General features: G+C 46.6%; 1 long non-coding RNA gene across 1 annotated transcript; it reads right to left on the bottom strand.

Moving 5' to 3' along the window:
* Positions 1 to 5,302: 5,302 nt before the first annotated feature.
* On the bottom strand, positions 5,303 to 11,661 carry LOC309374251. The gene is made up of 3 exons (XR_014170453.1): positions 10,759 to 11,661; positions 8,558 to 8,689; positions 5,303 to 5,484 (listed from the first exon to the last, which is right to left on the bottom strand). It is a non-coding gene; the product is annotated as an uncharacterized lncRNA (long non-coding RNA).
* Positions 11,662 to 15,252: the final 3,591 nt, after the last annotated feature.

The raw sequence follows: 15,252 nt of genomic DNA, 5'->3' as shown, positions 1-15,252 counted from the left end.
TGTATGCAGATGGTATTGGGTTCAACCCCTGGCATCTTCAGGTAGGACTGGGAATGTCCCTTGCTTGAAACCCTGGATAGTCGCTGCCAGTCGGGGTAGACAATACTAATCTAGATGGACCACTGGTATGGGTTGGTATAAGGAACTGTGTTCCTGTGGTCCCTTGTGAAGTAGGATTAAGGAACTAGAAACTAGCAACTGATGCCAGTCTCATCATAGGCACATAACATAAGAAGAGACCTGCTGGATCAGGCCAAAGGCCCATTTAGCCCTACATTCTGTACTGAGGGTGGCCAACAAGATGGCAGTGGGAAGCCCACTCTCCTGCATATGTTCCCCGGTGACTGTATGGCTCTCTATAAATGCGCAGCTTTTGGTGCCTGCTTGGGACTTTGAAACCAGAGGGACTGGCCGCAACATGGCAGGCTGCGGACATAGCCGGCTGACTTCATTCTTCTTGGTGGGTCACAAGTTGCAGAGTCCCGGAGTGGCTCCTGTGGATGTTTATTTGTCTGCATTTTGCAATGTGGGTCCACTTAATCCTGCCGCTCCTTTAGGAGGCCCGGAGGTCTGCATTCCATTCTTTGCAGCGCAGATGATCTGACACACATCCTATTTGGAACGCCTTTTTTTTAAAGAGAGTTTTCTCTGGCCACGTGCCCAACCCTGCAAGTGCAGGATCAGGATCTCGTTTCATCAGTAGCGCTGGAAATAAAATAGCTATTTTAACATGCGCCTTCCATGAAGAGACGGCCGCCAGTTTAGCCCGGAGCCTGGTTTCTGATCTGCCTTTCATTTTGGAGCATGCCCAACATTACACAAAGTTAAACCAATTTTCCTAAAACATTCTGCGTGTGTTCTTATGCCGCAGGAGTTCTTAACCGTTTAAAATCATCCTTTTTGAAAAATTTAAAAAAATGTGTTTGAGTTTTTTTTTATGTTTATTGTGACTTTTATGAGATTAGTACTGTTGTTTTTAAGTCTTTGGTTGTAAGTCATTTTAAGCGCTGGTTTGGATGGCAAAGTTATTCTGTTTACAAATAAATATGTACGCCAATAGATCCTGCATCTTGACAAAGCTTTGCCTTCATTTTGTCCCCTCTTATTTTAATATGCATTTTGACCGACAGATACAAGACAAAGCATAACATTCAGTCCTTTTTGAGGAAATGAAGGCTGAGTACACACCATACATTTTAAAGCACTTGAAAGCATGCTACTTCCCCCAAAAAATATTGGAAGCTGTAGCAGAGCTACAGTTACCAAAGTCCTGGAGAGGAATGGCAGCTTCAAATATCTGGGCCAGTGCTGACCTCAGAAAGCAGCACTCCTCAGAGGCGGCCATTTTAATGTACTTATTAAGCTGGAGTGCAGGAATCATGTTGTGCATTCATGGGGTTGGGGAACTCATTGTATGACAGCTTCACTCTGCATAGTAAGAGTTTTGTATTAGACTACAATATGAGAAATGGGTAATTTACCAAACCATGCTGTTTTTGGCAGCACCCTGTGGTAAAATATATGTGAGATCCAAGTCTCAGTGATGATTTCTTTCTTTTCTTTCTTTCCTTTTTTTGTGATGATTTCTGAGGCCGTTAAAGCTCTTCCAACTTGGTTATTTCACTATTCAGTTTTGTGTGGGAAAATGTTTGCCTCGCACAGGCATGAAATAATGGCTCATCGTGACAGAGAGGCTGATGGTTCTCTCTAGTTGCCGGAAACTTCCGGCTTCTGCATGTGGCACTGGGTTGCCCTGCTCCACACAAGCACACAGAAATTGAAGAGGTAAAGACCGTAAACTCATTTTACCCGCTCGGAAATCAGATGTCTGAAAACCAGCCCATTGTTTGTTTAAATACACAGGGGACTCAATTTTCTGTCAAAGTTAAAGGGAAACAGAGCTGGAAGAACACAGATGCAATTGCAGGTCATTCAGCTGAAACTATAAATAAGAACAACAGATAAGAATCATTCCAGAACAGGATGCTCCAGGATTTTTTCCAAATAAACAAATGCAAGTGGAGAGCAGATCAAGACAGCATAAAAGTTTCTATTGCCTAAGTTTCTATTACACTTTTGAAGGTAGTCCAAATTCTCCCGCTTCTCATTAGTATGCTGTTAATTGATTTATGAAGCTTCCTGAACACTGTGTGTGCGTGTGCATGTGTAGAGAAATTACAAAAAGGGCCATGTTGGTAATTCTCTGCTCTCTTTCCCAAAGCCTCTGAATACCCTCCCCCAGCAGAGGCCAGCTTGTTGGATAAAATCATAACTTGTTACACACACACACGCGCTTACCATCCAGTTTTTGTTTCCTGAATTGAAGAAAGTAGGAATTCTATCTTTGGCTACTTCCAAACATTACATCTACAGTTCTCCCTCATCCTGAACAGAATCTGAGTTGGGTTTTTGTTTTTTTTAATCACCTTCTGCTTGATCATGTGAATGATATAAAGAGCATATCGATTTAAGGCAGTGTTTCCCAACCGGTGTTCCGCGGCACACTAGTGTGCCGCGAGAGGTTGCCTGGTGTGCCGTGGGAGGGAGGCGGGCGAGTCGGGCGGCACACGCGGGGCGGCGAGCGAGCTCCCTCCCACATCCCATCGCCGGCTCTGCACCAGGCGGTAGAGCTCGGCGAAGTCGCCACGCTGGAAGGCCAGCAGCGCGCGCGCCTTGGCCAGGCTCTCGCCTGCCTGCGCCTCCAGGCACGGCGCCTCGGCATCAGGCGGCAGCGAGCCCAGGAAGCGGCCCAGCCGGCCGGGGTCGCCCGCCTGCAGCAGCGCCTCGCACACGCACGAGACCTGCTCCGCCGAGAAGCGCGGCGACTGCGGAGGATCGGGCGCGGCGGAGGCCAGCCCCGCGCTTGGAGAGGACGCAGCAGCTGTCGCCAAACCCGATCCTCCTCCTCCTGCTCCGCCGCCGTCCTCTGGCTCTCGGCCGGGAGGAGCCTGCGGCGACGGGGCGGGCGCATAGGCGCCGACACCATGGGGCCTGAGGGGGCCTGAGCCCCCTCAAAAATTTTATTGGGGGGGCTCTGCCCCCCAATAATTAAAAAAATTATCGCGCGCCTTGGCTCCCTCGTCGCGCGCCTTGGCTCCCGCGGCCGGCGAGGGGAGCCCGGGCCGCGCGCAGCAGCTGCCGCCGCCGCCGCCTCTCCTGGGGGCGCCGCCTCCCCGGGCGGGAACGCTGCGGGTGCGCGAGGGAGGAGGGCGGCCCCCGGGGGCTGGGAGAGCCGGGCTGCCGTGGCCGAGAGGGCTGCTCTGCCGGGCGCCGCTGACATAATTTAAGAAAATTATCGCGCGCCTTGGCTCCCTCGTCGCGCGCCTTGGCTCCCGCGGGCGGCGAGGGGAGCCTGGGCCGCGCGCGGCTGCTGCTGCCGCCGCCGTTTGTGGTCATGGCGGAGCTGCCGCCTAGGGAGGAGGGGAGAGGGGGCTGGCGGGGGGGGGCAGGCGGTGAAGGGGGCTTGGCTGCCCCTTGCAGGCTCAGGTGTGCACAGGTGGGTCCCTGGCCACCTGCATCTCTGTGTGTTGATCAACTGGAGGGGGGAAGGCAGGTAGAATTTGCAGCCTCTCAGGCCAGGAAGGGGGAAAGATTTGGGGTCTGGTGAATGTCTGGTGCGGTTCTTGTGACGCTCTGGCCATCCTGGGGTGTCCCCGGAGAAGAACTCAGAAAGGCCTGTGGGAAAGATCTGAGCCCTAAACTGGCTTTTCTGGTTCCTGGAGGGAGGCGAGAGCTGAGCTGCCGGTTCTTAGGAATGTCCTCCTCTCTCTCTCTCTCTCTCTCTGGCTCTTCCCGCCCAGGGCTTGTGGGCATCTGCTCTGAGAGGAAGATGGAGGTGACTTCACTTAAAGGTCATGGAATCATAGAGGTGGAAGGAACCCAAAGGTCATCCAGTCCAACCCCCAGCAATTCAGGACTCACAGCTAAAGCATCCCTGGCAGATGCCCCCCCCCCGACCTCTCCCTAAAAGCCCCTTCCCCTGTCTGACTGCTCTCACCACCAGAAAGGCCTTCCTAATGTTTTGTGGGAATCTCCTTTCTTGTTTCCTTATATTTTATTGAGAGTATTACAAGGAGTTAAATTGGCGGGGGGGGGAGGGGGAATAAAAAGGTTACACGCACTAAAAATAAATAGAAGCAGAGTAAACGAGCAATAACAAAATAGCAATGGAATATAATTAAGCCTACAGAGCTATATATGCAAATGGATCTACTTATTCTTTCCCTTGAAGATACATTGATTCGTTTGTTACTGTGGTTTCGATCAATACTTTCCAAAGATCTTTACATTTGTCCATGCATGATCTTTGTCTGAAAGCTCATGGGTTGCAGGAGTTGTCATAGGAGGTTATATTTTTGACCTTCCAACTGTTATGGAAATTACAGGGGGGGCACATATTTAAAGTTGTTAAATGTTGCAAATATTATGCCTGAATGTACCCTTTCAACTTGACAGCTCAGGGAAGTTACCTAGATAAAATCCTGTAACACAATGTATCAGCCTTAATCATTTTGCAGATGTTAAGGGGGGGGGCAGAGCCTGCAGCCACCATCCCTTTCCAGTGGGGAGGGGGCAGAGGAAAGACAGGAAGCTTTTCCCTGCAGAGTTAGACCCCTTGGCTGCGTGGCCCTCGGGTCCCTTCAAACTCCTGGGCGTTTTGCTGGTGGGGGGCTGCGTGGGGGCCTGGGCGATGTCAGAAGAGGAAGCTTGCAGGCCTGGTTGTCTGTTGGGGGCAGCCGGGGGGCTCGGCGGGGCCCGCGGGGAAGGGGGCCATGTTCGCGGCGCGCGGGATCGCGGCCCCCCTCGCCCGCCTCCGGCCCGCTCCCCTCCCCCTGCGCGCTGCCCTAGCCGTGCGGGTCTCCTCCCCCTGCGCCGCCGTCCCCTTTCCACATCCTAGGAGCCGCGGTCCGCCTACCGCCCCCGGGCTGCGGCGCGGCTCCCAGCCCGGGCTGGCCTCCGCCTCCTGGGACGCGCGCCCACCCCCGCGGCCCCCCAAACTTCGGAGCAACTGAATGCTTTCCCATGTAGAACAGTCCCTGCAAATAAAAACCTAGCATATTTGGAAGAGGGATGCTAGCCTAACCATTACCTTCTATGCTGTTACTATTTTTTTTATTTTTTTTTACATAAGTAAAAAGTGACCTTTCCCCATCTGGCATGGTGGTGTGCCTCGAGATTTTTTTCATGAAACAAGTGTGCCTTTGCCCAAAAAAGGTTGGGAAACACTGATTTAAGGAAGTACTGGATCCCAGAAGGAGTGTACTTCATTTGTGAACATTATTAAATTATTTGTTCATTATTATTGCTATTAACGGGAAGGCTGTAGATCCAGCTTAGCATCCACTGATGGTTGACACGGCTCATCACTCCACATTGCTCGGCCTGTTTCTGCAGGGAGGTGACAACCATGACTCAGCAGAGAAAGGACTCCACAGCTGGAAGCCCTGGCTGCTGTCTGGGCATAGACCCAGTATGATGAGGTTTCTTTATAGAAGACGTGGCAGGATGGAGAGAGGCAAGGAGAGAGACAGAAAGCACACACACAGAGAGACAGAAAGCATAATCAGATAATATGCTTCCAGATTTGCAACTGCGAGAGTCCCTCCAGATAATTTATTTGTTGAGCATTCAACCCGATTTGGTTGCACAAAGCTTACATGGAGGTTAGATTATAACCTGGAGTTTAACTAAGCATTTATTATGGTTTGCTTGTGGGGTGTTCACACATCTTCCAATTAGTGATTTGTTGATCACACAGTTTCCAATGTATTTTCCCATCAGTTTCCAAGCTGGGGGAAAGAAAAGATCTATTTTTAAGTGGATTTGTTGCACTAGGTCAATAGAGCACTTTAATCCACTTTACTTGTAGAAACCTAACAGTCTAGGAGGTGCCAGAATTCCACCCACAAAATAGTGACAGTCTGGAAGCATTTTCAGACATGCCGATTCGTAATATCTGATATGGTCAAGCCACAAAGAAACTGTGATGATACCTGAGCTGATGGTCAGTACAAAAACCAACCAGCAGAATAAATAGTGCCCAGCCAGCCATCACCCTGCTGACACTTTCCTTACCAGGAAGCTCTAACATCCAGAATGGCTCAGTCACCCATCATCACCCAAAAAGACAGAACTGCTAAATTAACAGCTGAGACCGATTTAACAGTTTATTGCTGCCTCACCATGACCCTCTGATGGATCCCATCCCGCATTTGAGAATTAATGGTTTGGCAAGCATACTATGTACACCAAAATCCCCATATTTGCATGCACAAGCTTAAAAGAGGCCGAACGAAATTGCTCTCTTTTAAGCAAGACAGGTCACATTTCCTTCACGTGATTCACGACATCAGTTCTAGTTGGCTTTGCTAAATGTTTTGTGATTACTTTAATCCTAATCATTTACACCCAAAACAGAGGCTTTGACCGTGTTATAAATTGCCACCCAGTTCAGAAGCAGGTGAGAGTTCATGCATGGCTTAAAAAATAGTCAGAGGAGGTAACATGCCATGTTCAGCTCTTTCCAAGAAGCAAGGACTTCCGCATATTTTGCAGCTTTTATGCTCTAAAACCAATGCCACTGGCACCACCCAGAACAAAGTCTCCTGTATTTATCAGACGTCCTGGGAACCGTGCAGACATCTTGGCAATGTTCCAGCAATTTAGCTCAAAATATAATTATACCTGGTTGTTTGCAAGGAACTGCCTGCTCTGTTCAATATAATGAACCCTGAAGGAAACTGTGCCAGAGCTGACATTATTCCGTATTACTGTGATCTTCTTTAATAATACTGCCAAGGCCACAAAGGGATGAGATGCCCTTATTATTATTTTTGTTGTTTTTTAGTTGATAATTAAAGAAGTGTCCTCAGTGAGAACTAGTAGCTTGAATAGGTTTCTTTAGTGGGTTTTTATGGCTGATAGCTAGCTGTTGCTGTACACATCGACTAGGCGGAGTATACATTACCATTTCCTCTGGCTCCAATGTGCTCCCACTGGCAGTGTTTGAAGCTTTGTACACATGACATGTACTGTACAAAGCTTCAAACACTACCAGTGGGAGCACATTGGAGCCACAATCCATAGTGTTATGAAGTTTTTCTGGACGAGGGTAGTCTGGATGACACCCTGTATGCCTTCCAAAACTGTGATCCTGCAAGTGTGTGTGTGTGGAAGGGAGAAATGTATAAGGGCAAGCTTGCCAAACCAGTTCCTTTGTCCAGGTCAGTGGTTTTCAACACTGGCCTCTGTCCCTCTTTCTCTTTCTCCCTCCTCTGATGCCCTCTCACCAGTGGCAAAGCGACCTGCTCCAGCACCGGGAGCGGCGTACATCTGGGGGCATGGCTGGCACACGCCCCAGGGGGTGTGATGAGCATCAGGGGTGTGTGTGCAGCAAGCAGCGTGCATTGGGGGGTGCTCGTCAAGCGCCGAGCATCCTGGGGGGTAGGGGCAGGGGTGGCTGCAATGTCACCCCCCCTCCTGGATGGCACCTGGGGCAATCCACCCCCGCCCCTACCTTTGTCTCCTAGTGCCTCTCGTGTCTCTGCCTCCCGAACACTTGCACAGCTGTTTCTGGCAGCAGCCCTGGCTACAAGCTCCCCAGGTGAATGGTACCTCTGGAGCTGGCCAGGGGGTGTTTCCCATGCCCCTGTGGGGCATGGTGAGGAGGCACCTCTCTTTGGGGCAGGCGGAGCAGCTCAGAGACCAGGGGGTGGCAGCTGTGGTTGCCCAGAGGACTCCCAAGGAGAGAGAAGTTGAGAGGAGACTGAGGGAACACTCCACAAGGGAGGGTGTTTGAAAAAAGGTGAGAGGCTGCCGGCTCTGCAGGCAAGGGGTGACATAACTGGGCTCCTGGGCCCCACAGGGGTGTCACAGAAAGAATGTAATTGGTCAAGGGAGCCGTAGACTCAAAAAGGTTGAAAGCCTCTGGTCTAGGTAATGGCTTTGGCTGACTAGTTAAGTAACATGATTTACACGTCCAAAGAGGTTGCAATAGCTATAGCTGAGTGATGGAAAACAATAGTCCAAGGGGAACTGGTCTAGAGAGTTGTGTGAGTGAGTGAGTGAGCTGGAAAAGCTGAATGTAAGAAGTGGCAGAGACACATATTTAGCTTTGTGCTGGGGCTCTGCCGGGAACTGAATGGGGAAGCAAGATCTGTTGGGGCTGCCAATGCTGTGAGCCCTTCCATCCTATGCTCAGGTTGTATATATGTGTAAATAAAACCATATATCCTATACCACAGTCTCTACTGAGTGAGTCTGACCGCTCAGAGATTCGGGTAGTGTGCAACAGCATCTGTCCGGTAGCTTCTTGAGAAACACTGCTGTTTCATGTGTTTTCTCTCAAACTAGCTGCCTTGCAGTTTGGAAATTTAACCCACAGTTAAGCCGAGGTGGGTGTGTTGGAGACGGTCATTTCACATGTTGTGGTCAAGAAGAGCATCTGTCCATCAGAAATATATGCATAAAATGGAAGAGAGGTTTCTGGCAGCGTCTCACCTGCTCCTGCAGCATCCATAAGCAAGTTTGCCTGACAATTTGAGAATCCTGGACGTACCAGAAGTCTTTCTAGAAGAAGTGCATGCTGCAGAATTGGCTCCAGGTTCCTGAGTCCTGAATCAACTGTGGACTCTTGTCAGTGCCATCCCCATGAATCTAGCTTTGTACACTGTACTCATTGTTCTTTACACTTCACCTGCACTAACAGAAAAGCACGACATTTTTAGACGGGGTGGGGGGATGCTTCCCTGGTCTAGAAACAAGCAATTTGAGCCTTTCCCAAGAGTAGCTCAGAGAAAACAAGCATGACTCAGCGAGCAGAACTTGCTCTTATCCCAGGCAGAGAGCCAGGTAGATCAATGGCAAGTGGAAGGAATTTGGCTAGCCTTTAAGGTCTGTTAGTGTTCAAGGAGGGAAAACTTTTGCAAAATGTAGGCAGCCCTTCTAATTCTAGTCTTGAGCGCATTAACCTGGTAAGCGGTGAGGAACAAAATGAATTATTCTTATTGCTCCCAACATTCTCCCCTCTGCCTCTTTACCCAAGCAAGACATATGCTAAGTGATTAAACTGTTGCAGACTAGATTTCATTTCAGAAGGAATGGAAATGGGAATAATGCACACTCTTGAGTCAATGGTGGAGACGTCCCATGCAAAATGATTTGTATGATATAGGATAGAAAATGAGGGCTTCTGTCAGTTAGTCTGTACTTCTTTGAAGACAATGCAGAAGATGAATAAATCTGCATGTCTTGCATTCCTACTACTCTCATACCAGATGAAATCCCACTAGCACACTTGGTGCCAATGGCACATGGTCTATCCATTTTGCTTTCAGTGTTTGTGCGGTTTTTAAAATAAAATTAAGTCACTCACAAATAGTTGAGTTTGACATGGAGGTTCTGTGCACTGCCTGCAAAGCCCTGTACACAGCGCTTTATAAGACCCAATCATCAGCTAACTGTCAGGTCAGGTGGAGGGTTTTGCAAGGGGCATTGCAAGTGATAATCAGCACTTTGTGGGCTGTACCTTTGCCTGCATGGTTTGAGTTCAAATATCATGCAGGCAAAAAAGGGTCACCTGATCTCATTATGATGCCAGGTGTTTTGACAGGTTGGTGGTCCTGCCTTCTGGGATGGTCATTTATCATGCCTCTTGTAATTTCTGAAAAAGCATTTAAAGTCAGTAGTGTATTAGTCAACCTTTGATTCCAACTACAGCTCCTGCCCCCTTCATTTAGAGGGGAGAACCTGGATTTCCAGATTAACTATTTATTGAGGATCCATCCTCATTTGTTTGCACAAGGCTTCTGGGAAGGTTAGACAACATCAGCTTTCTATAGAGTATCCATTCTGATGTGTTTTCAGGGAGATTACAGAGGTTAGATGGCATCAGGCAAATGTTATCCCACACTTCCTAGTGTATTTTCTGATCACTGTCTTTATTGAAGGAAGTCCTTTTTTTTTAAAAGGAAGCTGGTCGCCTTGGAAGAGCTCCAAATCAACTAAAACTTGCCAATAAAGGATTGAATATTACCCCAAAATAGTAACAGCCTGTGTAATAAATTGCAAGATGTCAAAAAAGACTGCTGGTCGCCCTCACCCCTAATATAACGCATTCCAGATGTAAAATCCTTTGTGCGGGTTTTAACTGTAAGTCACATCAGGGGCAAATCTTGTCTGAAGATCAAACAGGATCTATATAAATTCCCTCTCTAAAAGAGGCTCACATGTCATCAGCTTTGAGACTGATATTCAAAATCGATTCACACAAGTCAAAGGCATAAGGGAATTCTTTTTCCAGCTATAAGGGTGGATGATTTGAGGTCCTGAACTGCAAAAACAGCTGTTAACTGAGATAAGAGATGCCACCTGAAGTCTCAAAACTGTATTGATCCCACAATTACTGCCTCCCCACATTCAGGAACAGAAAAAAAGCAGCATTGCCTTTAGATTGCAGGAGGCAGGCTGTGATACACGAAGGATGAACGTTGTTACATAAAACTGATTTCTTGTTTGGCCCCAAAATAGAAGCAAACATGAGTATAGTTGGATGGCCTACTTTTCTGATGAAAAACACAGCTTGGAAACACAGCATGTCACACCAAAAACCTGTTCCCTAAAGTCATTTGAACCTTGATTTCTAGGTTATGCTTCTGAGTGGGAGAGAGTGGGAATTTATTTCTCAAATTGCTTCTTAAAGCTTTGGTGAACAGAATGATTCTTGTACTTTGCTTGGATTGTAAGGCTGTGCATGGGTACCTGAGAGTAAGGGTCTTTTTGCAGGTGGATTCTTCAACATTTCATTGATGCCAATAATCATGCAATAGTGGTGGATTTATACTGGAGCATCCACACATCATCCTGTATGCTTCTCCAATGATATTGCTTTGTTGCTGTCCGGAGGGGCTCTCTTGTGCTATAGCTCAACAAAACTGGAACAAAAGACAAACAAAACCAGAACATTTGTGGCATAAAAAGGACTTGTCCACACCAGAAATTACTGAGTGTTTGCAGCTTTTTGCATTCCCATTTAATCAACATATTCCACATGGTGCTACCCTTAACACCAATCTTGATGCCAGTCTCCTGTAAATTTGAATTTATCTGATATGGGAATATTCCAATAAATTGGGGAAAATTAGGTGGGTGGGTGGGGACTCCTGTTCTATACTTTGGCCATTGGCCTAGGGCAGGACTTCCAGATGTTGGACTACATTTCCCATCATCCATGACCATTGACTATGCTGGTTGGGACAGATGGAAGCTGGAGTCCATTAACACCTGGAGGGCCACATCCTATAGTGTCCTGCAGGAATTCCACCTGGTTCCCCCATGCTGATTAACAGCTGTATGAAACCTCTGGGCAAAATAAATAATACAAAATGATTATGATGATGCAGTGCATCCCATTTCCTTTCCTTCCCCTGCCCCAAAGCTAGAACAGATTTCACTGCTTTCCAGAAGAAAGGAAATTTGACACATTTATGTGATGGCGGTGAACTCCTGGAAAGTCCCTGGATATTTATCAGTGGTGACTACAACAAAGAATTTGACATGAATTTTGTTTCACACTGTCACTATTGGCTCAAAACACGTAGGGTGGGCAGACTAAGAACAAAGTCTATTGGTTTGTACAGTGCTGATTATTACTTCTCCCTTACAAATAGGAGCTGCTAGCTTTACTAAGAGGTTTCTCAGGCTGTGTTGCTAGGCTCCTCTCGGAGCCAAGAAAGAGAGTGAACTGCAGCTACTTGTCTCCCAGCCCTAAGTTGAACAAAGGACAGTGGGGAGAGAGGGCAGGGGGAAGAATCACAACTGAAATACTGGCTGACCATTTGCATTCTTGCCCCTGGCCCAGGACTGGGCAATTCAAGAAAGATGCAAGAAAGGCAAGTAACTTGTGAGCTTCTGTCTTCCATGGGACAACTGATGCCCCTCACAAGACAGAAATTTGGCAGAGTACAGATTATTATTTTTTCTTTTTCCTGGAGCCCCTTACTCAATTTACCACACAGGCCTCAGCCAACTAGCTAGCTACATACACAGGCAAGACAGACAACTGTCTGTTCCTCATCACCAGATGGCCATTGACCATCCCTACCAAGTGCTGATGAAATATTTCTTACTACACATCTGCACCTGATCAGAAATCTGGGGAAGCAGGGCTGACAAAATTCTCCTTACAACTTGGTGGGCCATTATAAACAACAATAGCAGTAGCATTTGTATCTGTATAGGGCTTTTAAGCAAGTATTTGAGGCGTTTTGCATGCATTATGGAGAGCTGCAGCCTTTACGACAAAGGCAGTATCTCCCATACTGCAGATGTAGAGAACGAGGCTGAGAGAAAGGCTCACCTAATGCTATCTACTGAGTTCAGAGTTCAGACTTCTTTATTCTTTTTTTACATACACATGTCCTTCCACCATGGGGCCCAAGGTAGTGCAGTTGTGGGTCCCAGGTTGTTTCCTATCCAGACCACTGACTCGACTCTGACCTGCTTAGCTTCAGAGGGGTTGTGGCCTCACATGTCCCTTCACACCCTGGGACTGGAGATTTCCTGAAGGACAAACTGGAGTTCCTCCAGACTTGTGTTTTATTGCCGGTGGGTTCTCCAACATATTCTTAACACAATAATAGTGCGCTAGTGATGGATTTATTCTGCCTTATTGGTCGTTCTGCGATGAAAGCCCATTAGAATGACTAGAGAATGCCTGTAGCTCAGTTGCAGAGCCTATGCTTCACATGTTTAGCTGAGGGATCAACAGATCAAAAGAAGATCTAATGGATTCTGCCTTCCCTTCAAAAGAAAAGGGAAGACAGAATTTAAGAAGCATCAGCTGACATTATTTGAATATGGCACTATTTCAAAACAAACAGCTGTAAATAAAGTTCAAGTTTTAATAAATACCTTAGTATTAAAATGGAAAACACACACTTGGACACATATTTATAATCATATTTAATCTATTCCCCTAGCAGCAATTCAGATCTCATGCACGTTTTCCTCATCCAGGTACAAGGAATCTGTGGCCACAAGACTTGGTTCTAACTAACTGCTTTTTGCATACTCCTCCACTCCACCCCAATCCATCCGCTGTTCCAGGGATTCATACCAAGCACCATAAATGGGAAAAGGATTAGGAGTTGAATGAGGAATGGGATTGGCAAGGCTGAGTGGCCCAAATCAAAACCCTGGTCAAAGTGTGCTCTCCATTGTCCGCTCCCATTTCTGTATAAGATTTCTCCCTCTCCTTCTTCCACTTTCCAGCTGCAGCATCCACCTTGCCGAACTCTCAGCCTCTGCTCTACGAACATCTGTTTTCCGAGTGTGTGTTCTGAAAACATTTCACAATGATAACTGCCAGGCAGGTCGGCTGCTGTGGAGAGCTATACAGGGACGTCCTCTGCCAAAGATATTAACTCTTATCCTGGAAGGAATGAACCCACTAGCCTTTCTTAGCAGCACCAAAACATCTTTCAGAAAGCTATGTGGTAGAGAGGCACTTGGAGGAGTGTAACTTCATTTGAAAAACACCTCCAAGAAAGAAAACTAGTGTTCGGATTCCTTGACTCAAAGCAGGAATTTATTTTGGAAAGAGTTTTCTCATTTCCTTTGAAAACAAAAAGAACACACACACACGTGACATAAATGTGCTGCTAACGTAAGAAATGCAAGAGACTGCCGTTTCCTTGGAAAGTATTGTACAACAAAACAAGTATTATAATGTGACAGCAAGAGGCTTTTCTTAGGAATCTGAAAGATATAAATACCTCTCAAAGCAGCACGAAGAAAAATAAAATAAGGCCAGGCAACATCTTCCAGGATTTCAAGGAAACCAAATTAGTACTATAGGAACCACAAATTGACACTTACATGGGAAGAACCTGAATTCAGCAGCCCTTCACACTCCTGCTTCTATGAATGATTAAAGCCCAATATAGTTATGACATGACAAAGGTATGCCTGAGTTGCTTAATTCTTCGTTGTCATAGTAACAAACAACTCTTCTAAAGCTTTAAGATGGATGCAAATCAAGCTCCTGCATTGGGAATACTTTGCATGTACAGAGATCAGAACAGTGGCCAAGTGTGGCTGTAAGCTCCGCTTGGCTTCCTTGAGGCAGGGATTTCTTACAACCCGGTCTCACTCTTCAGCAAAAAGAATGCTAAATGTTGTCTTCCCTCCCACTATGCTGGTTGTGCAGGAAAAAAATGCAAAAGAGGAAGGACCCATAGGATGTAGTGGATTTAATTCAGTGGACTGAAGGAGATGGAAACCTTTGAGAACTTGTGAAAGGTAGCCAGTTATTTGCATTATATTAAATGGGGTGGGAATAAAAGCACATTTTTTATTTGAATGATTCAACAGGCAGTGTTAAAACCAGCTAGCTATCGCTGACTGCAAATATTTATAGTAAGCCCACAACTTACACAGGGGTTACGTTCTGGGGATCGTGCCTAAAGCCAAAATTGCATATGGTCAAAATTGCCAAAGTTTTTCTTCCTGGATGCCCACCCCCTTTTTAATTCATTCTTTTCCCCCTGCAAGGCGTTTAAAGCTGAATTTGCACAAGTTAAATATGTGTAAGTTTCGGGCTAACTATATTAACTTAAGCCAAATATATACTACCCAGTGCCAGTTACAGATTGGAGGTAGGGCTCGAGAAGGCAGCCTCTCTTTTCCAGATCTTACAACCGTGAAGCATAGAAAATTGCACTTCTATTTAAGTAACACCAAAAGTTCTCAGGGTTTAAGAGCCAAAAGTTCCCAGGGAAATTCCTCAGTCTGATACAAATAATGGGGGAAACTTAGTGTCCATCTCCTCATTTGTGATAAGGCAAACACGCCTCATATTATATGTCCACAGGGTTATACCGTAGCAAATAAACTCATCTTTCCATCTTTCCCTATCAATGGGTGGATTACTTGCAGATTAGTGCACTTGCTTGAAAAATAAGGTGGGGTGGGGGAGGACTACTCACACTGCTGGTACTTCCATATGGGTCTCATCTATCATAACTGGTGCATTAAAAGAATCCATTGCCTCTCTAGGATTTGCCTGGTATATTTGATCCAAGTTCTTTTTTGCCCACTGTGTCAGCCAGGCAGTCTCATTTCATCTGTATTCAGGACATACTCTGGAAGCATTATGGATTCCTCCAGATTGGAAGCTGCTATATTCATTTCTAACTGCATTAACATAATAAAGCCGTAAGAATAAAACCTCATTAAAAAGTCAAAACAACCATG

This window comes from Podarcis melisellensis (genome assembly GCF_964234715.1).
Source record: "Podarcis melisellensis genome assembly, chromosome: 7".
NCBI classification, from domain to species: Eukaryota; Metazoa; Chordata; class Lepidosauria; order Squamata; family Lacertidae; genus Podarcis; species Podarcis melisellensis.
The sequence above is the reverse complement of the archived record's forward strand: the minus strand, read 5'-3'. Positions and strand labels throughout refer to the sequence as shown.